The sequence below is a fragment of the Nasonia vitripennis genome (genome assembly GCF_009193385.2).
Source record: "Nasonia vitripennis strain AsymCx chromosome 4 unlocalized genomic scaffold, Nvit_psr_1.1 chr4_random0006, whole genome shotgun sequence".
In the NCBI taxonomy this organism is placed as follows: domain Eukaryota; kingdom Metazoa; phylum Arthropoda; class Insecta; order Hymenoptera; family Pteromalidae; genus Nasonia; species Nasonia vitripennis.
In genome coordinates this window covers 984,954-1,011,147 of record NW_022279641.1, presented here as the reverse complement: position 1 = coordinate 1,011,147, position 26,194 = coordinate 984,954, and the positions used below count along the sequence as shown (strand labels likewise).

The 26,194-nt window shown below is 40.0% G+C and overlaps 1 protein-coding gene across 2 annotated transcripts in view; it reads right to left on the bottom strand.

The window, feature by feature from the left end:
- Nucleotides 1-26,194, bottom strand: part of LOC100114925 (connectin) — a 237,217-nt gene that overhangs the window by 176,993 nt on the left and 34,030 nt on the right. For both annotated transcript variants that reach the window (XM_032601995.1, XM_016986583.3), the window contains exon 2: nt 865-970. The gene's annotated coding sequence lies outside the window, so the exon portion shown is untranslated. The remainder of the gene's footprint in view (nt 1-864; nt 971-26,194) is intronic.

Genomic DNA, 26,194 nt, shown 5'->3' with positions numbered 1-26,194 from the left:
CCTTAAACTATATAACGACGTTATTGCTTCCTTTCTGACGAGGAATCCTTGTAATAGTAATTTTTGGAGTTTGTGCAAAAACATGTAGGAAGTGTGTTCTGTTGCATTTTTATTTCGAAAAAAGTGTTTATGGAAAATGTTCGTGCGGATGTGTGTGTGTTCTTATACGCCTGTATCTTAGCTTCTACTCAGTGGATTTTAACCCAGTTAGTCTCATTTTCTTTGTTTTTACTAGTATATAGTGAAAACTGAACGTATTCTTTTTTTATAGTGATTTTTTAGTTTTGAGATTTCAGTTTTTTAAATTTAATAAAAGTAAATTGCTTGATATGTACTTAAGGGGATGTGGGAGTTGAAAACACTGTTTTTCTGTTCCATATAACTTTTTGAATAAAGCTTGCAATGAAAAACCAAGACCAGAGCGCCATAGTGTTGAGTTTAGTGAATCATTCTACCGAAAAAAAAATATCAATCGGACTTTTGGTTTTTGTAAAAGTTGTAAAATACGAGCGGGTGTTTACGCGTGTTTATGCGATTACAGCGCCAACCTAAACACCAATTTTACTTATTAACTTTTTTTAATTTGAAATTTTATCAATATAATGAGCAGAGCGCCATAGGTCAAAATAGAATAGAACTTCATAGAATTATGTATACAATTTTTTTGATATTAAAGCAATACATATAATTTTGAAAGAAGCTACGTGCCAAAGAATTGACAGCGGTTTATTCATTTAAATGTAAAATACCAACCAGAAAGTTCGATCCACCGAGTAAGCCTCATTTAACGGCGATAAAAGGTCGGTTTAGTTCTAATCACCAAAAGAAAACCAGTAGAAAACAAGGAAGAAAGCGTATCTATACCTGTATCGTATCGACGAACGGAATGTACACGTACAGGAAGCCAGCAGCGGCACTGCTGACCGGTTCTCTCGCTGCTCTCTTTTTCTCCGGAGCCAACTGCTGCTGTCTGCAAAAAGCACAGGGAGAAACAAAGTTGATTTAATTGAACTTGGCTGATGGGGATTTTCTCGCGGCTGATTTTTCGGGCTACTTCTAATGTCTTTTCCCTCTCCCTCTTTTTCTTTGTTTACCTTTTTCTTGCGGATCTCGAACTTTTGAGAAAATGCAGTAGGGAGCTTGATTGTGCTATGAAAGATTTCTTGCCCAGTCGGAGCATTTAAGACGTTCGATGGCAAGAAATAGTTCGGCGAGAGTTTTGCGCGAGCCGGCGGGGCCTCGAGAGTTTGTTGCGGATTATTTTTGACTTCGGCAACCTTTCATTGCGGAGTAGGAAATCCCTTCCGAAGTCTTCTTAGCGCATTATCTGCGAATTGCAAGCAGCCGCGCAACAAATAGTTTGCGCAAACTTGTGCGAAATAATCTCTTTCATGCTGTATACAGAAGAAAAATCAGACCAAGCTGTATACAGGCTATATACAAGCAGACGAACGAAGTAACAACGGGAAGAGATTCTATATAGCTACTACGATGTCAAATTGAAAATCATATTTGCGAGTGTAGCGAGCGAGCGCCGACTTCAAAGGGAAAATCGAGCGAGTACATCCGAGTTTTCCTCCTTGGCAGGCTTCGCAAATCCGTTTCCCTTTCAAGCTAATCCTTTCTGAGCCGCGGGAATATGAAACTTGCGCCCGAGACGACGGGATACGATATGATTCTTCCTTTTTATTTCTGCGATCTTCCATACGCGTATACGCGTATCTATACCTCTGCGCGTCACTTTTGCGCTGAAATTGAAAGCGGACGAGCACACGCGCGAATGTGCGCTTTGTTAGAGCCGGAATCGCGTTCTATTATGTCTAAGTGCGATTCTGCGAACCTCCGTAGAAAGGAGAAAAATGAGTTTACATGGAGAGATGTGCGGAAAATTGAAAAATTTGGAATGACAAATCGCGATACCTTCTGAGAACTCAGCGAATTTAATTTTAAAAAATATTCCACTCGAATATTGCTTGCAACTTTTAGCTGGAAACATTGCATATTCCAGAAACTGATCGCTGGTGAAATAACATTCGTTAACGTCGTTTTGTTATAAAACACGATTCTGTAGCGATTGCATTGTTAAAGAGAACTCGATATAAGATCCACCGTTCTCCTCTGATGTAGTATATTGAACAAAATAAAAAGAAAAACGCTTCTCCGTTTCACGCACACGACTGATGTACAAAACAGACTTCGTTGTTTCTCCTCTCTGCGCTTCGAATACGGATGTATAATATAGGTTTTTCGAATAATGAAATTAGTAAACGCGCGAGGAGAGCAGTTATTTTGTGTTATATTGTGATGGAAGAGGAAGACGGGTGTGAGCACGTAAAGAATGAGTCCCGAAATGCGCATTGAGAGAACTTTATTGTTCGTGATGCGATCACGATATTGCATCGTAATAGGGGTACGTGAATTTTCACAACCGTAATAAGAACGACGTGCGCTGAGGTGCACGTCACATTTGAAAAAGGCTTTGCGAATTAATAATTGAAAAATCCAAAATTTGTATAAGCGCTGAGCAAGACATAGCAATATTCTTGTATCGAGGACGAAACAAAAGCAACCCCCGACACGACTCTCTCAATCTCTGGCTCATAAAAGCGAGGAACTTTATTCTCCCCGCTCGCTCGTTGCGAGTTTTTTCGCTGCGCGGACAGATGTCGGCAAAAAAGAGAGCTAGTCGGCTTTTACCTCGGAAGCGGAAATGGCGAATTAGGAAACTCCGCGGGGCTCCGCAAAGCAGTCGATCGTGCGTGTCTTTCCATTCTGCCCCTTGCCGCTTTAGACGGGGGTGAAATCCGAGCGCGGCCCTAAATCTTCGGGGATGGCTATGAAACTGCGCGCATAAAACTTATTTATTGGAATGCAGTTAAGGGTTTCTCTCTTTCTCTCCAGTCGTACAGGTCTCGGCACGAGCGAATGACGCATTGCTCGCCGGGAGGAAGCGACGATGTTTCTTGCGGGTAATTGAGAAAGTTTGTTAACGCGGTTAAACATTGATTATAGGGCTGATGTGGATCTTTGCAAGATTTTCGCTCGTTCTAGCTTCGAAGAAAGTTGATTGATTGTTAATACTATTCAATTACACAGTCGATTTAATATAGAAGTAGTTAAAAAAAAACGATTTTCATCAATGCCTGTACGAGCCATACATGAATTCTATTGTACCCTACCCATGCCCTATATATATATATATATATATATATATATATATATATATATATATATATCTATACATATGCATCCTCGCGAGCGAACATTCGCTGACGCTACTGCAAGTGCGTCGAACCCCCCGCCGGCGTAATCGGGTTTCGCGTCTCTCGTTTTTTTAAATTACTCGTCTTTGAATTGAAAGTTGATTGATCGATTTTTCTCTCCACAACTTCATAATACGAAATGACTTTGATGTTTCTATTACGACATCCGTCGGTAATAATCGCCCTCGAGAAATTACATTACTATGAATGGGATGAAAGATAAAATAACATCTCGATCAATTTTTTAAAATTGATCGCTCTCGCAACCGCTCGAGCAAACAAAGTGATTCCTTTACTCGGCGGATGACCTCAGCAGCGCAGTTAGTGCGAGAGAAGTGCGCGTCTCTCTCTCTCGCCGCTCGCGCGCGTACCAAAAGTGGATTCTCGATTTATCGCGTCGCCTCGGGCATTTTTCTTGACATTATTATCGCCACCCCCGCGTCGATGACTCGCTTGCGCGCGCGCGAGAGAGAGAGAGGCAATTTTCTATTTTCCCCCTTAATGGGTTCGGCCTGATAATTTATAACTTATGGATTCCGCGCACTCGGGCGTTTTACGCAGAAGCGCGCGACCGAGCTTTTTTCTGATATGCGCATGTGTATGCATATATAGAGCTCGAGCTGTAGAAGATACGCGATTACTTCTTCGTCGATTTCGAAGTGGATGCTTGGGCGCGAGAACTGCGAGAGACCCTTGATGGGCTTTTTTATGTGGCGAGAGAATTTTTACTGTCCTATAGAGATGTATTTTTTACGAATAAGATTATAATCGCTATTCCATTTCATTTATAAATTGACACTTTTATCGAGTGAAATCGTTGACCAATAATATAGTTGTAGTAGTAGATACGGCACAATTATTTACTATCGTGAAAATTTACTGAACACTAAAAATATTAGAACATATTCCAAAGTTCTCTTGTTATTAGTAGACTCCATTTTATGGTTTGGTCACTGCAGCGCATTTATACATGAATTTTCATGTGAATTACTCAAAACGAATTGTTTGCATCTATTGACAATTCATGTTATTTGAACAAACAGTATAATGGTAAAAATCAGACGAAATTTAGTTATTGTGCTGGTAATTTCACGCGCCGATCAATATATATATATATATATATATATATATATATATATATATATATATATATATATATACTTGTATACTTGTTAAAAATACATCTAAATATTATCCGATTTTTATCATTCGAATTTCATTTAAATCGGTATTTTTTACATATTAAAAAGTGTTCTACAAAATTTTGTGTATAATGCGGCATTTGCAATGTGAAAATAGGGAAGACCCTTTGAGTCTCGTAGCGACCCTCGTAAATGTGGCCCATACGTTTACGGATTACGGGCGAGCGTACTAGAATTCGGCGCGACTTGGTTCACGCGCTAGTCTTCGCCGCATAGACGACAGAGCGTGCTTCTCTTCGTCTGAAACCCGGTTTTAGAGTTAGTTTTCGCCGCATGGAAGACAGAGTTGTCGTTTTCGTTGCGAGCTCGCAACACGTACTACTATTCGATGCAAAGGTTTCTTAGCGAACTAGTCATCGCGGCAATCTCGGTTTTCGTGCGATCATTCGTTCCAAGTCGTGAAATGAGCTAGAGTTCGCAGTTAGCTGAGTGGTGCCAGTCTTCGTTAGGAGCGTCGATATGATAATGCAATAAGACTTTTAATTTTTAATTGATCACATGTAACTGTAATTTTGATCGATAAAAACAACAAACATAACGGGCGAGATATCCTGACATAAAATACGTCGATCACGAAACTTCACCGACGTAAAGTATGTTATGCGAAGTTCACGATTAAAGAATTCATGTCTTTGCATGCAAGATATAGGTATGCATAATAATTATATTCTATCGACCGGTGGGATAAACATGTAATGCCGATATACTTTCTCCTGGTTTTATTACTAATAAAACAGTTATTGTACATTTCAAGCCGTATAAACGTATACACGAGAATCGTAAACTAAACGATACGAATTTTATGCATAGCCATAATTTGAAAAATCCTAATTAAATTCTCAAAGTCTCCGACTCAAAACACCGCAATAAAATCACGCGACTAATCAGAAACGCAATCCGGACTACCAAAAACAGTGCTTCAGCTCCTGAGTGTGTGCACTCGGATACCTTTATTTATTCACATTAACAACGTATGAACAACAGCAACAGCAAGAGCAGTAGCAGTAGCAGCAGTAAGTCCGCAGGCAAACATCGAAATTACCGGCCAAAAGTACACATTATAAATAGGCGCATCGCGCGCACGCCTATTTACGCATCACGTACACACTGTATAATGTATACGCGTATGTGCACACCGAGATACAATCGCGTGTGCACTTGTTATTAATACTGTATTATATGTATATCGCGGGAAAATGCGGATACGAAATTTTGCGTTATAGCATTATCATGCGCACAGGCGCAAGTGTGCTGCCAACCGCGGAGGCGAAGCTTTTTCGGAAATTGTACGGAACGACTGTGTAGCGCGCTGCGCGCCTGCGTATTTTATTAGCTGTAATAGATTTTACTGCTTGGAAAATTATTCGAGCTTGTGCCTCTCGGCTTATTTGCGCTGAGCACTGCTGCCGTTGCTGCCTCTGTGCAGTTTTCGTAAAATGATGCGTGCGAGATGGTTTATAATTTGTTTTATTCACGGCTTAACTATTCACTTTGTATTAACAATTAATGTGTGCGTCCCACTTTTTAAGGCAACAAAGTGGCTACACACAAATCGTGAATATAGATGTTTGTATGCAACACGGGAGTAAAGTCGATTATTCCCTCGGCTGATTACTAATATGAATATAAATTATAATAACCTGTACATTCGGGAATAATCTGCTACTTTAGTCTCTTGTTGCATAATGTACTATTTGTTTAGGTTGTATGTGCAGGAAATAGAAGTACGATTATACATGCTATTTAGCAGGTTAAAAGAGTTAAGATTTCTAGTTTTTTCAAGATTATTTTTGTAGAACTAAGTAATTTATTACTTCCATTAAACGAGGTCTATCGAGTCCGGAAAAAAACTCAATCGTATGGTATTTTGAATAACTAAGTTTTATCTCAAAAACTTTTAATGTAGACCGCTTGAAATTCTGAAAACTCATTCCGCAATGAGCGGATATTAATTAACAAGCAAAGTATATACTCAACCTCCGGGAAACGGATTTGGCTAAAATTCTTCCAAAAATAGTCTACTTTAGCTGCAGTAAAGACGGACGCCTTTTTATTGTCTCATTTGTTGTCCCCAAAAATCAAACAAGTTCAATAAATTGAAAGGAAATATAAAGCTCTTATAGAATCGACCATCAGTTACATCAAAATTGGCATTTATTGTTTTAGTGGAGAGAAACAAATATAGTATGTTGCGTAACCAAAATTCAGCAATCGTGATGATGTTATAAATGTTCAACCTTATACTTGCATTAGCGTTATAGTTCTATATATCTACAATCTACACCGATTGCAAACGACTGCAGTAGAAAGCAACATCAAGTACACCACGGTGGATAGTATAACTAAGAGCAAGAGAGATTATAGCACCTAGAGCGAAAGAAAAAAAGGTCTCTATAGTAGAGGGTGTCTCATTAACGTGCATCGCCTTATCCACGTATTTGCGCGCTCCTTTCCCGTGGCTTGCATATTATAATATAATACGTGCTTAGACGCCAGAAGGTGTTTAAAACTTTTAATTCCTTGGCATACACATAGAAGCTACGCGCACTTATAGACTTTTCTAAATATTAATTAAAGCGCTTGGGGTCAGTTGGATCTTTTGTTAATTGCGAGAGATAGCATAACGTGTACATATTATAAAGTAATTTTTTAGTGAGAATTTTCACGTCCTTCGATGCATATGTAATTAAAAAAAAATTAAAATTTTTAATTGCTCAATCGTTTGGGGTATCATTTTTCAAGATCTCTCTCTCTCTCTCTCTCTCTCTCTCTCTCACGTACGTATGGTGTATGAAAATTTGCACGTAGTCACGCAGGCTCGCATGAATTATTTAAATGTTTTCTCGAGCGTGCACGAGGCGCTCGTTCGTAGCAGAATGAAATATCGCGTCAGAACACCCTATACGTCCGCGCGAGCATTAATTCGAAATAATTATAACGAGACCGATCTTGCATTAATTTTCGCTTGAACATTATTTCCAACGCTCGTATCAGCGACACCGATAACGGATGCATCGACAGATAATGAAACGCACCTCTTCGGGAAATTAATGCAGTGCAAGCCAAAAGCGCTCGACATCGCCGTAAAAATTCCACTTCATTCCTCCTCTATATATCTCGTGTACACACACGCGTTGAATATAATAATTGTCGCGTCGTTAAGCCTCCTCGTCTCGCGATCGTAAACGTGGCCATCCGGGGCGAGGATGACCCTCTCTGCCGAATAGATGTCATCGTTATATGCGCGCGCGCGTGTGTGTATGTGCGTGGGAGTCGTTGGTAGGGGTGCTCGTGAGCCATAAACGCCGCTGTAATTATATTCTCTGTTTCGCTCGGTGGCTGCTCCCGACAGCTACTGTTTGGCTTATTATTGCCGACTGTAAAGTCATTATTGGATCTAATCTGCGGTGCCATGCGAAATTCCGGTCGGTCGGGGTATTTCGCAAACAAATGGTGTGTAAACATCGAACCTGACCTTTTTTACGACGATACTCTAAAATCTGAATGGTTATCGAAATTTGTATAATCTTTCTGAACTTCTCTGGTAGAAGATAACTCGGTTAAAATTATTTGTTTGCCATCCTTCAGCTATAATTTTGTTAGCCAACGCATTATAGGCCATCCAATGACCAATTTTTGGTCAGTGAAAAGTCACGTGCTCATTCATATTGTTTGAATTTTTCCAAATATTATTAAATTCTATTTTTTGATACAAATAAATAAAATTACATAAAATGTTTTTGCGTTTGGTGACAAGGTTATTTTTATCATTCAACACTCATTTTTACTAACGGTTAAAATGTTGGCCCAACTATAGTGATTTGATGTTGTACAACTACCGAAAGGTTGGTTAAATTTTCAACCAGAGGATTCAGATACATATTTTCGTGAGGCTGAACAATGACCTCCACGGTATAGGAGAAACTTTTCAATTAAGCCCTCATCCACGTCCCCCTAAATCCCAGTGAAAACATAAAAAAAGAGGAAAAGCTTTCTCGTTTTAATCGTCGTTGTTTACGATCTTGCAATGTTCAAAGCTCGCTTAATTTTCCATTCAGCCGCGGCCGACAGACGGAAGGAATCGCGACGCAGACTCACAAAGCTCCGCACGCGGCTGCCGGGCGACGGTTTTGAATGTCCGGATTATCCCTTTCCGCGACGCGTCTTCCTTCTCTTTCCCTCTCGGGTGCGCGCGCGCGCAGTTTATGAAGAGGCGAATCAAAGAGCTTTTGATTAAGCGACACGCGCGTGCGCGAGTTTTTTCTCTCTTCTTTAGCGCGGAGGTACTAATTCGCGGCGTTTTCTTTACGCTGAGACATGGTTTCGCTTTTAGAGTTTTGGTGCGAGTTTCCGAAAGCAATGAATTTTGATTAACTGCGCCGTTATGCATGCTTTCCTTTTTTGACGCCGAAGCGAGAGGCCAATTGAATTTTGCTCGGCAGTAATGAGCTGCGGGAGTTATTTTTTATTTTTTATTACGAGACCTTTGGGAGGCTCTACGAAATTTCGAACTTTTCAACGCTTAGGTTAGATTTATGTAAAAAAAGAGGTTTGGTGCGATGACATACATTTTCTTCATTTGATGCTCTGCAGTCATTAAATCACTTGATGAATCGAAATTCATTAGAAAAAAAAGATAAAATTACATTTGCTCAAAATAAAAAAATACTACAGCGTGTTCCCTTCGCTTTATCAACGAAATTCCACGTGTAAGCCACCGAAAAATTCTTCCCAGCTGAACGAGCACAAAACGCCAGACAAAAAATCACAATAAACCCCGAGTCCGCCAACAATAACGAACTCCCTGGTGCTATTTACAAGTGCAATTATCGCGAATTATTAAGCTGCAGGTGCACCCAACAGCGCAAAAAAAGAGGGGAAAAACGAGGCACAAGGACGCGGAAAAGCAGTCGCGTGAAAAAGTCCTTAATCGAGATGCAATTTCTTCTGGAGGGCGTTTGCGCACTTGGCGACGCCACAGCCACAATTATTCGCTGAGTAATTCATCGGCTATAGAGAGTGAGAGAGAAAGAGGGAGAGAGAGAGAGAGAGAGAGAGAGAGAGAGAGAGAGAGAGAGAGAGAGAGAGAGAGAACGCTTGCGGTGCAGAATTTTATGCAGTAATGAAACGAGTGGCTTCGTTATATTATTGCTAGCCGAACGCGAAGTGGTGACTATAGGCACGTCGATAGGTTTGATTGATGCTTTGGATGGTATACATGAATTATTGTTGATATTCATTGAATCGATATAATGTTGAAGATGGAGAGTTCAATCACTTCTGCGACTGTATGACGCAGTGGTAAATTTTCGAGGCTATATAATTATAGTTTGATTAAGTTATATAATCATATTTATAACAGCAAATAATATTTCCTTTGTCATTGGATTAGAAATTGGTACACCACGTAAACGTAATGTACAAAGTCAATAACAATGATGTTAGCACAAAAATAATAATAATAAATTTAACTCGCTATCGCAATGGTTATTCTCTGACTTTGATGAAAACTTCGTGTCTGACGCTTGTCACGGAAAATTATGACAACAGCGTGTTCAAAGTGTATTACCAAGTTAGCTCGAGGCGGAGAGCTTTAGAAAATTGAAGCCTATTATCAGAATCAACACTCTAAATGTTATCTTTAATTGAGCGTAACTGTAATGTAAATTCAGCTGATTTCACCGAATTAGATTGATTCGAACTTGTTTCGACAAATTGTTTACTCTAGTCGTACTTCCGCTGTTCTCGAATTACCATCGCGAATTGTTAATTTATGAGTAGTCTTATGATTTACTACTATTTATCTCCAACGTGTGAAATGATAATTCTGATGCCGGTTATATATCGCACAGAAATTCCAAAGTTTAGAAAACAGGTCAAAGACGAAAATCCTCATCCCGATTCTCGTGACTAAAAGAAGCTCCGCAACGACAAAATGGAGCACTGCAGGCACTTGGGCAGCTATAACGCAATAATTGCAAAAGTGTCCTGCGGCGCAAGCTCAATCAGGTGGCCGGCTACGACGTTCGCCAGCGCAGCAGAGACGAAAGGAGGTCAATCTGCGCGAGAGAAGGGCTTTTAGTAGACGGCAACGTTATAAAGAGTTGCTTCTGCTGCCGCTGCAGCTTTTATTTTATAGCCCCGTGCGTGAGAGTTACGCTGCTTCTTCTTTATTTTTTGCGTGTCGCGCTTAGGGAGATCCTGTCGGGCAGATACGTTTACGGAATAAAGCTCAAGACAGAATGAGGCCGTTATATCGCTAGCCTTAGTCATATTTTTTGACGTTTGACGCATTTTTTTATTAAAAAATTTAATTTTGGATCGTTGGTAGAGTTATCGTAAATGTCGTTTATTTTCACTTACCCAAATCTGATGTTAATTGCATTTCGACGTAGACGATAATAAAAAAATCGCAGTAATCTTGTAAGTACCTACAATGACGGATTCCAGCAAACTCATTTATATTGATTTTAATTTTTTCAACTTTCTCTTCTTTTATTCTGTATTTGTTAAGTGCGACGAGTATTGAATATATATATATATATATATATATATATATATATATATATATATATATTTATGAAATGTCAATTGAGCTGACAAACATTTGTGCTAAACAATAAAATGTTGAAGGTTACATATCATGATTTTACGTATGAACTTTTATGCGACAGCATCTTAAATTAATTACATATTGCTCAGGTTGTTCTCACACAGGTAAACGATAAAAAAATACATCGATAAATGCAGATGCTTTTAAATTATTCGAATCCCTTTATATAATATACCGATCTCGAAGCATATTTCTAACACCTCATCGTTTACTCAAATTGTTGCCATCGCAAAGCTTTCTCACATTCGCGAGTAACTTAAAGACACCACAAAAGAATCCGGCTCGAGAATCTATAATTGTAAAAAATCCTCGATCTCATAGGTTACGATTACCTCAAAAGTCGCGCCAATTCTACTGAATCTCAGCGAAAGACACGTGCGTGGCGGCCACGTAAAAGTACGAATGAAATTCCTCGAGAATAAATATTTTTCCTCGCTACCCTCGCGGCTCCTTCATTTTCTCTCTCGTGCGCAGTGTCTCCACGAGCGCTTCCTATTCTCCCTCTTACTTTCCACTCGAGACCTTTCAATTTTACGTCTTCTTCCGTGACCTTTCTCTCGACCGCCGTGTGCGTATATACGCCATCCCCAGTTTTTTCATTTTCCGACCGAGGCTTTCTGCTGGTTCATCGCTTCTGTCCTGTCGGACATTTACATCCCCTCCCCAGCACCTGCCTTCGATTTTTTTCATTTTCCAAGCTTCAGCACATCGCTCTGATATCAAATGTACGATGATGATATAAGTATGATTAAAGTTGAAGATTTACTATATTGTCGTGAGTCATGCTTCTTCCGCAAAACGATCAATATGCAGCTTTAACGGGGTCAATTTACAAACATAGCCACGGCTACAAGTCCAATCGCTGATAAATTCTCTTCACATGACAAATTTAGGATCTGCTCGAGTTTGCCCATTATATTTAATTAAAACGTTCGTTTGACAGTTTCTCGTTAATTATCCCACATGTGTGGGATATTTCATTTTATTAGAGACGCCTTACAAGAATAGAATAATGTATAGATGAAACCTTTGATCGACAGCTTGGAATTTCGAAATTTACCGGGCGTATCACACTCGCGTCGATTGAAATTTCCCAGGAGTGTGAGAGAGTATAGAAGGTGCAAATTGTCTCAAGTGCTTCCATTAGAAACTGACAAATGGATTTATAGACCAGGCGCTGCACTTCTCGTATGGTTTATTTATAAACGCGAACCGCGCGCGCCTTTTCAATACTACCCACGGACTGTAGAGAGGCTGATGCATAGTTTATGAACGTGTGTGTGTGTGTGTGTGTGTGTGTGTGTATGTACCTCTCGCGGCGCTTGTGCCAATGAACTTTAAAACTCGTGCGCGTTTGCTGTGCGATATTATACTGTCTAAGAAGACGCCTTCGTTCATAGCCCTTCCGTTTACGTTTTCCCGCAATATTTCCTCCGACTCGAGTTTACTCCATAAATATGAATTCGTATGTTCGGAACGAATTTAAGAAGAGAAATAACGAGTTCAGCGTTCGATAATCGCGCGATAATTATACTATCAATAAGCCTTCCGCAAAATGGGAGTCGATAGCTTCGCGTCTAATGATAATATGCAGTAGAAACATTCTTGGTGCCTGATCCAGGAATTCTTTGAAGATCGTTTATAGCTATGGATGCCTATTCATCATTGTAGAATTCAGCGATTAATGCTTTCTAGATCGAGAAAAAATGGAAAATTATATGCTAATTTGATATATAATATACCGATAAAATCGATAACATCGACAGCATCAGCTATTATAGCCCACATACCACTTAGCACATTAACCTCGAATCCATGACGCGCAAAACCGCGCGCAAGCCGCATCTACACTAACACAGGGACTACATCAAACGCATCTCTCACTCCGCAGTGTGCCGATCGTCGCATTCCTTCGGCCGTGTCCCTTCCGACGTGCGCCTTCCGTTGTGCTGCGAAATCAGCCTAATCGGGCGACTCGACGTTGCGCGCATAGCTTCCGCTTGGCGATTTACATAGAGAAATGGACTCGCGCTGCTCTCCACGCGCTGGCTCGTAATACGCGTTATGTAAACCGGCAGCGAATCGTCGCAGCGATGATGCATTATTCAAGCTATATGTATAGCCGTACGCTAGAGATACACATAGACACGCAGTAAGGGTCGAGATCGCTACGTTACTTCCAGAAGATTAAACTTGCATGCCGGCTCGCGAATCGCGACAAGTGCGTCTAGCAGTACTCGACAAAAATCGCCATCGGCGTCTTTGTTTTGGGGATGGACAATTTTTCTGAATGCTAAGTAAACATATGTTAGGCATAAAGCCTACTTTTACTGCAGATGGTTTTTAGAAAATTTCACTCTTAGTTAGAGGAGCAATATTTTTAAATTTAAATCGAAAATATTTCAAATTAAAAAAAAAATTAAACACGTATAAATATTGCGTTTGACCAAAACCTTGACGTAGTCCATAAGCAAAGTATCAAAATGTTTACGCCTCCAGTCAAAAGCAAATCGTCAGTCTGAGTGCGAGCAGCAATAAAACCGAAAGCTTTACGTACTACAAACACACAGACTCGGCGAAAGTTGCGGTTTTCGCTTGGTCAAAGGAAAACAATAGAGTCGCTATACGACTGCGCGAGCATAAAGCTTACGTGCGGGGTATTTTGACGAGCGGTTTCTCTGTGCAGTTGGCTTCTGGGATCTGCAATTATGCTGATTTAACGATAGCTCGAGAGAGTCCGGGGACAATGTCAGGATAAAAAATAGCTGTGTACAAGCTGTGCGGTTTGCTTTTCCTCGAAATTAGATTTGCTTTGGGCGGAATGTCCTGTTATTGATGTACATTTGCAGGAAGTGCGAGAAATTCGGATGTACAATATAGCCAGTAATTTATTTGTTTATTCAAAAATTCGATTTCGTTCCCGCGATCAAACCTTACTATGCTTTCGCATACTTCTGAAACTCTGATAGTATATAAAACAAAAAATAGCGAGCGATTCTCAAGTTTTTTTAATCCACCCACACTCATAACATTCATCCCCAGATCGAATATCCGGCGCATCTGAAGAAACGCAGAATATAGTCTAAGGCTGCATATTTATCGAGTCTGAATCTGCTTATCCTCGCGCGCGCGTTTACCCCCGGCGTTCACGGAACCGTATCATCTTCTCTCCCCTCGCAGTAGTAGAGTATCATTCTTTCATTCTCCCGCGGCCCTATATCTTCATTCGCCGGCTCCGGCCGCGCGGCGGTAGGTGTATCTCTCCTTTTATTCTCCTCCGGCACTGGCGCGAGCTTTTATGCGCGCTTCGTGCTGCACTGCTCTGTCTTTCATTACGACACTCCTATAGCGAGGCGAGTATGTGCGGAGGAGCCGCTGGCGTTGCCTCCGACTGTTTGCTATGAATTTTTCAGCTTATTCCGACTGAGCCGTGTCTGACCCGTGCGCTGCGGATCGGTAAATTCATGATGATTCTTTATAGAGCGCAGCGCGTCGATGTTTATGAATGTACGCGCATTATTTTCATAATTTTCTCGTGGAAAACTAGTTTCGCCGCGATGCACACTTACATTCACAACTCCGGCTCGGAAAAATTGTCCCGAGCCATTTATTACGCTCTTACGCTCGACTGCGCGCAAAGTTTCCACGGGCTTGAACCCAAAGGAACTTTAAGTTGGGCTTAGATTGAAGCACGAGTTTATAAGGAGGATTTGCATTTTATGCTCTCTCTCTCTCTTTCTCTCTTCATCTCTTGTGCGTATCTGCGTAGTCGTGCGAGACAAAAAAAGAAGTGTATACTTCTGGGACGCGCGGGAGCAAATTTCGATTTTATTGCTTCTTGACTTGTAGTGCAGGCACGCGCTTTCTCTCTCTTTCTCGCTCTCGTCTCTTCTCGGAGAGTCTTCTTTCACGCGCGTGATTTGCAGGCATCTATAAAGCGGTGATTCTATTTTCTCCGATGTCACGTCACGGGAGCTCATGTTTCACGAGTGGTTTCGAAATATATCAAATTTTGTTTGACAGTGAGTCATGTGGAGATATTATTATAGAGTTGAGTACTGTTTTTCTGAAATCGGAAAATTGTAGAAAAATTACTAAAGGATTTTTGTTAGAATCGTACATCGCAGTAAAAAATTTCTTTTATTGTTCTTATTGTTAATAAAAAGTTTAATAAGAAAGCTGAGTATAGTGTTACGATAAAATCGATAATTTAGGGCGATTGCGATTCCCATAAGATTCTGTGTAAAAGTGATCTGAACGCAATTGCTTTTGCAGAAGCCAAGCTGTCTATGAGCGGAAATTTGAGGGATGTTTTCCAGTACCCTATAACGAGAGAAATAACTATTTTAATTTATGATCTCATGCACGTATTTCGTTAATTATAGTCGATTTTAGTCAGAAACTGCTCAATATGAATCAATGTTATTAAAGCATTTTTCTATACAATTTTTTGACGCGAGAAACTCGTTAAAATTAAGAAAATTTTGACTTAAAGTCGTCGAAAATGTGAAAATTTGATGAAAAAGTGAAAATTCTGGCTTTTTAGGCCTTTTTCCGATTTTCGACGAATTTTATCCTATTTTAAATTGCTCGCTACTTTTGATAGGGAAGGTTATTTTCAACAATTTTTTTTTTAATTTAAGCTGTCCATTGATGCCGGAAAAAATAATTGGCCCATAACTTTTGGTTGGCATATGATTTGGAGTAGTGCCCATATCTTTAACATATTGTATACCCAATAACGCATGTAAAAAAACTGGGTTTGCCGAGTGTGCCCTCATAATTGCAAGAACTCGATTTTTCGACCGGAAAGTGTCCGACTTGTCGTAGATTGACTCATATCATATCTGTATTTGCTTAATAAGCATTTGAAAGGTACAACTACAATTTTCATGCCATGTATGATAAATCCGATAACGGCTTGAAATAAATCCGGAACAGTGCTATTTCCTGTGACGTAGAATGATCCATCACTCGAGTGATTTTAATGACTCTTAACATTACATTTATGAGCCAAGCAGGGTCAGGCTTCGTCGTCAGGGATTAGTTCACTGCGAGCATCAGAGGAGAGAAAGAGAGTGAGAGAGCTTTATAGACGCTTCTTGGAGACTTCCAACATATATATGTACACACACACACACACAGTGGCCTCTACAACTATAGGGCTTTATAAGAGCTCCAGGCAAGGGCCGTCATTGCCGTAATTGTATGAGATTGTATATCCGTGTGAGACTTTACACTGGCGGTCAAGTGACTTTGACTTGACAGGTTAATTATACGCGTTAACGTCGCGGGACTGATTGCACCCTGCCGACTACTCGCGCACTTGATGACTTCTTTTTTATCGTTCACGGTATTATATACACACTGTTTGTAACATATCCGATCTCATATTGTATAAATAAAGCGAACTACACACATACCGTGTGCTGGATTTCCGTATCAGGCCAAAAAATTTAATAAACTCCGAAATTAATACAGCGGCGATAAAAATAACGCGCGACGACCAGCACGTGCCGCTAAGCCCGAAAATAAAGGACACGTCTGCGGCAATAAAAAGCTCGCGGTGCAATAAAGCGCAGCCACACCTAAGGAATTGCGCGCGCTTGCGCTTGATGAAAATGTTCCCCTACTTTATCTTGCGATCGCGAGATATCGATATGTGTGTGACTGTGTACATAAATATACCATACACCGCGTATATAGGTGCCATAAGGAAGAGAACGTCAGGTCGAATGGGAAATTTCGAGGGGGATAAAAATCGCATGAGGAAAACAATCGCGGGAGGCGCAATTATGCTGATGCGGGGATGTGGAGAATGTTTCGATCTTTCTCTTCTTTCCCCCTGAATTTTCGGTCGGCGATCAAGGGATATTGGCTTACTGCGCGTGGATTTGAATACTTTATTTTTTTTTCTTTGATGCTCTGCTATTGTGCGGATTGTGAATAAATTTCTTTCTATTGAAGGCACTTTTTGTTTGAACGAAAATCGACTTAACCCAATTCAACTACTACCGAATTGTGCTATAATTATATTGGAAACGAAACAATTGGATGATTAAAATACAGTTCCGCCCAATAATTCATCGCTCGTTACAGACCGTTCGATACTTCTCCATTTGATAGAATACACGAGATGCCGGGCGTCAAGTTACATTTCGAATTCAAGGCGGACTAACCAAATCCCAGTGACAATTCGGCGGCTAAATGAGCCTCGAATCTCAGTACGTTCATCCAATTAAGCAACGTCCGCACCGCGAGCAAACTCCATATAGCCACCACAGCCGTCTCGAGGATCAAAGACAAAGAAATGATTAGCTCAAAGTGCGCAGTGCATCTCCCGAATTTCCTCCCACCGCCCACGCGCGCGAACACACGCGTACACCCCCATCCCTCGAGCTAACAACAACAGCGAGCCGAGTATATATAGCCCAGGCGCAAAGCAGCAGCTGCTGCACTAGCAAATCGTGCATATGCAGCAGTCGGACTTGTTGAGCTCGGGACAGACCACAGGCAGAGGCTCCTGTCAACTGAGATAGCGCGCGTCTGGAAACTCGGGGATTCTTGTCTTTATCTATTATGGGCCGACAGGCAGACGCGAGCTGCGAGAGCAACTAACTATTCCGCTAACTGAATTTCGATGAGAAGCTTCTACTGCCATTGCTTCTTCAACTGCGGAAGAGAATTAGAAAAATCGCTTATTCGTTATTGATCACGCGAGTCTACTTTTACATCGAATATATAAGCCACCTCGAGAGCCATTGTGTCGTTGTAGCCATTAACTTAAGCCAGCCAAAAACTTTATTCTATACATAGGTATAATGGATGAATAGCATAGCAACTTTGAATTAGTCGCGATGAAACAGCAACGTTAGAATAAATATGTTTGAATTTGCTGAAAAAGCTTTATTTTAAGATGCGCAACGTGAAATAATAGGTTAAAAGTAATCTTGATGAATAAATAAACTGAGAAGTGTAACGGACGAAGAGGAGACGAGTCGGTAAGCGAAAAAGAGTAGACGCGGGCTTGAACCGCGGACCCCGAGATTAACAAGCGGGAGCTCTAACCACTTAGCTAATGTCTACGATGCATTCGGACGCTATACATCGTAGTACGGCTCGGCGGACTCTTATCTCTGACTCGTCTTCGCTGCTCGCGTTGCAGACGTGTGCGTCTGTGACAGAAGTCAGTTCGATCGAAAAGTCGTGTAACTCGTCGAGTGTGAATTTTTGCTTGCTTTTGTGGACAGTGAAACGACGAGCCGTCAATTAAAGTAGCGCCCGTTCGCTTCATCTGTACGAGCTTGCGATCCCGAAAAGTGTCGACTGAACTGCTTTGCAAACAGATTCCTGCAAGCGATAACGAACGTGGCATGGATCTGCAGTTTTTTCAGTGTTAGGTAACTGTCGGTCGATTTTGATATATTTTGATTCCAAATTCGCATTCGAGTATACTTATTTTTTGGCTCTTTGTCAATATCTTAATTCAACCTGCATTCAAAAAAACTGAGTATAAATAAAAATAATAAGTTACTTTGCAGTCTCTTTTCAGCATTCTTTCTTTCGCGCACACGATATGTTATTTCTTTTCTATCACTAAGTCGGCGATTAGTAAAATGTTTACAACTTGATTCATAAAAATGTACTTAAAGTTCGATGAGGTATCGGACATTTTTGTGCCGCTAAGGTTTGAAATGCGAAGTCAGGAGAACATACAAACTTACTATCATGGCAAATACCCTTTGCATGATATTTTTTAAAATTTACATTAGTCAAATTGTTCTACACGGAAAGAATTTTACAATAAAAATTATATAGAAATTAAGGATCAAAATTACCATGCTAGCACAGTAACGTAGGGACGCTCCGCCATCTAGAGCACTTTTACTGCATCGGCACAGTAAAATTTTCGGTACCTTTTTATTTTTCTCCATACCCTCTATATTATGATATTTTGTTGTATACATGTTCGTGACGCATTCTTAACGTCGTATTATTGATATATAAAGGGTTATTTGTATATGACACACTTTGAACCAAGAAATTCGTTGGATTCAACGAGCGTACATCAGGGTTAGATTTGGAGGTTATGGAAGCAGATGACGCACATGGCCGCGCATGAATTTCCTTTGCAGCACGGTAAAAATTTTCGACATCAAAAAATTTACAGTGCCGGTTCAGTAAAAATTACGGGGAGGAAGATAAATAATATCTTGGGTCAGATAAAAACTTTCGGAAAGACACGGCGGCCCACTATTACCGTGCTATTCCGGTAATTTTTACTGAAAAATTCTTTCCGTGTATAATAATTTCAATCTTGTTGATGCTACAAGAAAACTATTCAGATGTACGTAAAATAGTAATGCTTTTTCTTCATGTAAAAATAGTAGCATTCTTTCTATTACATTGAAGTTTTATTAATACGATTTTTATTAAACGATAATCTTAACTATGCTGCGGCGTTGGAAGCCATGCGTTCACATAGCATAACTAGAAGCCCAGAGCCCAGAGCATCCCCACCTCCGACGTACACGTGTTGTTTCAAAAACGTTTCATCGCTTACCTCTTCAAGCGCATTGCTATGTAATCTTGTGTTTGGAAAATTTTTTAGAAATTCAAGACTATTTATAGAGCGTCCAGGGTTATATTATGCTCTCTATGGCCGAAACCCGAAAATTAAACGAATGCATGCTGATAACGAGCAAAATTCTTTAAGTGATAAATAAACAATAAATAACTTGCTTATAGCATAAAAATGCAATGTTCCACGGTCGCTAACATTAGTTGTGATAATTTGTGTACGCGTTATCTTAGTTTAATTTAAGTTAATTTGGGTTCTCGGAGCCGCGGCCGGGATACGTTGGTATTCCACTCAGCCGTCGATATATACTGGCTAAATATATATAATTTGAAAGAGGCCGTGGTAAGAACTCGATGAAAAGAGGTAGTAGATATGAGTGCATGTATAAATTAGCAAATTTTAAACAGTACTTGCTTGTGCAGTGAATTTTTGAATAGACTACTTAGGGATTATTTCAATTTTGAAATGATGCGCAATTTTTTTCTGACTTATATTATCAACTAAGAATCTGACTTGTACAACTCAAGACGTTGTATTACTCCCAAAATACATAAAACTTCTTTTATTGGGTTAATTATTAATATTTAATAAGTAAATCATTCTTTTCAGAGGATTTGATTATTTCTATACACAAACCTCCTGTATATGAACAAAAATGTCAAAACTAACGCATGTTGCAAACAAAAAGAATTATACTCAGAAGTTTTATACTACACTCGAAGATTCGATGCATTTCTTTTAAATGTATCCTCGAAAAAAGTCGAGCAAAAGACGGATAATCCGATCAGCCTCGAAATTCTTCTATCCTACTCAGGCAGATTCCGAAGCGACAAAAAGTAAAACTTCAATCGATCCCGCTCGCCAAGTCGGAAAAGATATGGCTTATGTTTAAAGGAGAGCTCAACCGGCTTATTTATTTGTTCATTTAACCCTGTGACCAACTTTCCCCCCGTAAGTCTGAAATTGGCGTAGCCCTGCAGCCTGGGAATCTCGTCATCTCGACAGTAAACTCTCTTCTCTCCTCTCGCGCTTACCAGCTTGTGCATCCCACAGCTATTTAATTACCAGACCTAACTGCGCGATCGCGCATTTCTCTTTGCCACCTTCGTACTTTGCCTCTAGCCACCAACGTTTACAAAACGACTCGACCTTATTTATAAACTGGATGTACTAATTAGCGGCGCCGATTTTGCCGCATCGATATTTGCAAGCTGGTTACTTTGGACCGTTAAACAGGTCGACAGGCTAAAGGAGGGCGTGAGATGTAAATAGAAAAATGTATGTATATAGGTGTATGGTTCATTTAAAAACTGACGTTTCAGGTTAGAGTGAGCTTTTCATTATGTAAATTTTCCAAGTTACTCGGTTCTTATACATGCACAAGTATAGGCGATAAGGTATAAATACATTTCAATAGTACACATTAGCAAAAGCATCGTGTGCTGTTTATAAAGTGATTATAATTCACTTAGGTGATCTTCGAAGATAAATTATGCAGATTGGTAAATAAATTAGCGTTATTGTATATCATCGCTATCAGACGATCAATTTGTCAGTCTTACAAGTCATGATTAATGAGTATGCTAAATACCAAATTATTTGTGTAAAACATTCGATAGTATGGAGAAATCGCAAGTTGCAATTTGAAAACACATGAGTTAATCGTAAGCAAATTCAATTGAGAAAAATCTACACATAATATGAAGCGAGTTGAAGGATTTACGAATACATCGAAAATCTCGAAAATGACCGCGAAAGCCGATTATGATTGCTTTGCTTATTACTTATGTCACGCTAACATAACCACGTTTTTATAAAACGTGCTAAACAAATCATGATTACTTCAACAGTTATTTCATACTGTGCTGATACAATTTTTAAATTTAGAATAAAGAAATAATTAACAAAAGTTTACCCATAGTATGAAAAAAGGATCAATATAGCCTGAAAAGTTCTAAAATGTTTGATGCAACAAAAATATAAAAAATACTTAATATTCTATTTGTTACAACATAAAATACTTCAGGAAACAGAAAACATTCAAAAAGACTTCAGTAGCTCCCTCTATTGAATATTTAGTTGTTACTTTTTCTTCATCCTGCATTTTCGTGAATGTATCCGCTTTCTTTCATGCAATCGTGCAGGCTAGATTTTGACAGTATATTACAGTAGACTCTGTAGAAGCCAATATTCTGATTATTCTTCATCCCCCGGCGGTTTCACTCTGCGACGTCGAGACTGAAGTGTTGGCTTAATTTCGGATACATATATAGGGATACGTGTAGTATGTAAATAGCCGGAAGAGCGCGAGCGAGAACAAACGACGACGACAGGAGGGGGTCAGCCGAGTTCAAAGTTGCTCTGCGCGCACGTATGTACATACACCCACGTACGGGGGGCAGTGCAAAAAGTACGGAATATCGATGAAATAACGAGCGTATGCATAAAGGCCCTCCACGCCGAGATCTCGGCCAGGAGATAACGCGACGACGATCTTGAGTATATACCGGGCTAAGGTGGGCTTTATAAGCATGTGATACAGGCTTTGTATATCGAGGGCCGAGGAAAGTGGCCTTTTCCTATTATATGCGAAATTATAGCCTAATCAGCTGCTGGTTGAACGGAATTTTTTGCAGTGCCTGTGCTGAGTTATAACGATGTTTGCTCTGAAAAATAAAAAGCAAAGATACACCACTGCTATGACCAAATCCGTCAAAATTCAGCGAGTCGACGCAGAGGACGAGTAAAAGCCGCGGCGAAAAAGGGATAGACTCTATATATATAAGTACAAGGCGATATCGGAAATATCCGTGCGAATATAACGAAAAGCACGGAGATGCTGACAAAAACAAACGAGCGCTGCGCGTATAAGAGCAAGCACGAAATCCTCATCGCGGACGATAAATTCAAGGATCTATACGTCGGGAAAGAGAGAGAGAGAGAGGGAGAGAGAGAGAGAGAGAGAGCCGCGTCTCGCTCATATATATATAGGTATACGCCCGACGTATATCGCAGCAGCGAACCTCTTGTGTACTCTATAGCTCCCGATTCGGCTGCGCTCTCGGCTCTTTTTGGCATATCGCGCGCGGCTGGCGATATGTTTGCGCTGGTCGCGTGTACGCCGTTGTTTGGAGGGGGGGGGGGGGGGGTTCAATTAATTGCCGGAAGCCGATGTTTGTTTTTAACTTTGTTCCTCTGCGGACTGATTAGAATAATATGGAATTTGGAAAATTCGTCGGCTTTGTTTTGGAAGTGAGAAAATTTTAAATTATACTGCAGCAGAAATTGTGAAATTAGGCGCGGAAACTTCGCGAAAGCTTCGCAACAAAGACAATGGAACCTTATCGAAAAAAAATCTCTTTCCACGACAACGACCACCTATTTTCACTTTTATCCGGTTGAACCCTGCGCGCGCGCAGCCCACTTGATTATACGTATTTTTCATTTTTCCCTGATTTTCCTTAAATCTTCAGCGGTGGAGTTCATCCGTCGAAAAAACAAATAAAGCTCCGTGGCTCTGTGAGGAAAAGCTCACGAGGGGCTGGTTGCCGAAATGCAAAGAGGAAAAAGAGAAGAAGCGGCGAGTGCAGCACGAGCGCGCGGCCTATTTCGACGCCCTCTTGAAATTCGAATCACGCGAGTGCCGATGTTCCACTATTTTCTCTCTCTATCTCATGTATATACGCGCACCTATATTATTCTTCATCTTGTCGCTTTTATTTTTATTCAGTGGCTGGCCTGCGCTATCCGTAAGCAAGTCTGGTTTGAAAAATAACTTCCGCGAACTTGAAGACTCTCACCTCATTACCCACGATTTTCCCGCCAGGCGTGCGCGTCTGTACATCAGAGATTTCGAAAAGCTGCGCCGAACGAATCGAGTCGCTCTTCTATATATACGAATTCCAGAACGACTGAGCCGTCTCTTCCGCTTCCTGAACAAAATTCGAATTTCGCGCTCGCTCGGCTTTGCCTCCAGATTTCAGACTTGCGGATACGTGAATTTCGCGTGTAATCAGCTATAGCTCTCGGAAGTAGACTACATATAGCGAAAACTGTTTTGCCCCCTGTGTGTTTCGGCTGAGCAGCGCAGATTTTGGGACTTTCCTTCGGACGTTGCACTTGTTTATTCATATCTCATTTTCCCATAAATCTGAGCGAGTATTATATTCACGTTTCAGAAGCAAAGCTCGGAAATTCTAAAGTTTGCTTCAGCCCGATTTTTTCGTTAAAACTTATACGTTATCAGCCCATTCGCATGAACGGGAACATCTTCCGCAAAATTTCTAGGAGGCGGCCATCAGAGGCGAAAGTAGAACCTCAGGCGCAGGTGGTTCTTCGTATACGCTTTTTTTCAGCCCCTATCGAACAAGTGCCAGAAGTAGGGAGAGAGAGTATAGGTAGTCGAAGTATAACGTTATCGGCCGACGTCGGCGTTTTGAAATTTAAATGATTCTCACAGCGACCTCGTGAAATATTCAAATGATAGATAAAGGCCGCAGGGATAATATTGGGAATATCGAGGGAGATAAGTCATGGCTCTCCGCGCTCATATAATGCTATATGATTCTCTATGATAATGCGAACCGAGGTTGATAAATTCAACCGGTTCCTTCGGAGTTTGTCATGCAGATAAAGTGGATGGACTGAACACTCGGGCGAGTGTGTAATGTGTATGCTTTGTTTGGCATATTGCTACCTCTATACCTAAGAGAAAGAAACAGTTTCTAAAAGTACAGAAATGTGCTTGTATGCTTTATTTTTTACGATGAATATATATATATATATATATATATATATATATATATATACACTGTGAATTCTTTTCGTTTTTCTCGTATAGCGTAAAGAGGAATCCACAATGATTTTCTGGGCTTCATTTAAAAAATCTTTGTTTTCACTAATGATACAATAAAAATTTGAAATAGTGCATAAAATGATTTTTTTTTATTTATTTCTTTGAATTTGTTTTCATTTTTTTAAGATATATATGTGTAAAAATTTGAAGTAAAAACTATTGCTCTTATTATAAAATCCTTTCATGCATTACATCCTACAAGAAAATCAACTAATAAAAAGTTCCATTTTCGTACATATAACAACTCATATCGAAAGATTAATGCTTTTATTTAAATTGAAATTTTATTAGAATAAAAGTAATTTAAATATTTGCATATAGCTATTCATTTAATATTTACTTGCTATCTAACAGAGAGCAATCGAGGATAGTAACTGGTGTAATATTCTTACCTGAAAAGAACAAAAGTTGATATTGTAATGAGTTATGTATATAACATAATAATGCCTCTATAAAAAAACGCAAGAAAAATATCCAATTTTCCAATCACCAAAAGTTTACAAAAAATTCAGAACAATCGCTCTAACGAACAATCAAGAAGATAGCGCTATCCGAACTACAACGAAAAATCATCCACGGCTGCAGAAAATGGAAAAGCGTCTCGTACATTTGATGGAAAAGCGTCGATCGCTTCCGCAACGTGGCTCCCGGGGGTCGTATGAAATCAAAATCGAGGCGGCAGCAAGAAAAGAGCGGCCTGGGGAGATAGCCCCCGCGGAGTTTTACCCTCATAGGTATATCGAGGATGTATTGAGGAAGCGTCTGTTTAGAAACTTTTTTAAATCCTGATAATATTCTGCGCTTGTTTACGACGGCCTCTGTAAAATATGCATTCTCGGCGATGATATCGTTCCCGCGTGCACTAACGTCGTTTCTGCGTGGATCACCGGAAAACATTTCGTGGCTATGTATGAGATGGAGAATAAATATACTGCAGATGGTCCAGTAAGTTTTTTGCTTCCGCGTTCACTGCATCGAAATTAACGAACAGAGAAAAAGCCAAGAGGAACTTGTAAATATAGCACGTGTACGCGCGAGCGATATTCGTGCAGGTTTTTTCAGGCCATTCATCTTTCCCAATGTATTACAAACAGGGTGCAGAAATGACTGATAGGACAGGACAGGGCTAGTGAAAAAACTGCATCGATGCGTCTGCATATGCTGCGAACGACGCGTACAGTTTGGGTGGAAAGTTGTTGGGAATATATGACTATTTCGTTTGACAATATTACAATCGTACAGCAATTCGATACCACTATTTTTAAACATAACTAGGAATGAAGGCGCGCTTCGCGCGCTCTTGATTCTATCTCTGTTTAATAACACTGGTAGAAAATCCACCATAAGATGATATGATAAAAATGAATGATAAAAATGGAAAAACAGGTATCGGTCTCAAAATCTCTCACAACTATTAAAAGTCAAAATTCTAATTAATACCTTGACAAAAAAGCCAAAACATTTATCACTTTCTCCATGTAAAAATACGCCGGAATCCAGAAATACAATGTGCTAGAGATAGTAGTTTCTGCGTAACTGGCTATAAGTAAAATTTGACCTGCTCAATTAAAAATTCGCATGAGCCTTCATGTGAAAATATGAACGAAAACAGTTAAATCAGAATCATCTAGGTTACATATTTCTAGGTAACATAGGAAGTGGCAGTGTCATATTTTAGTT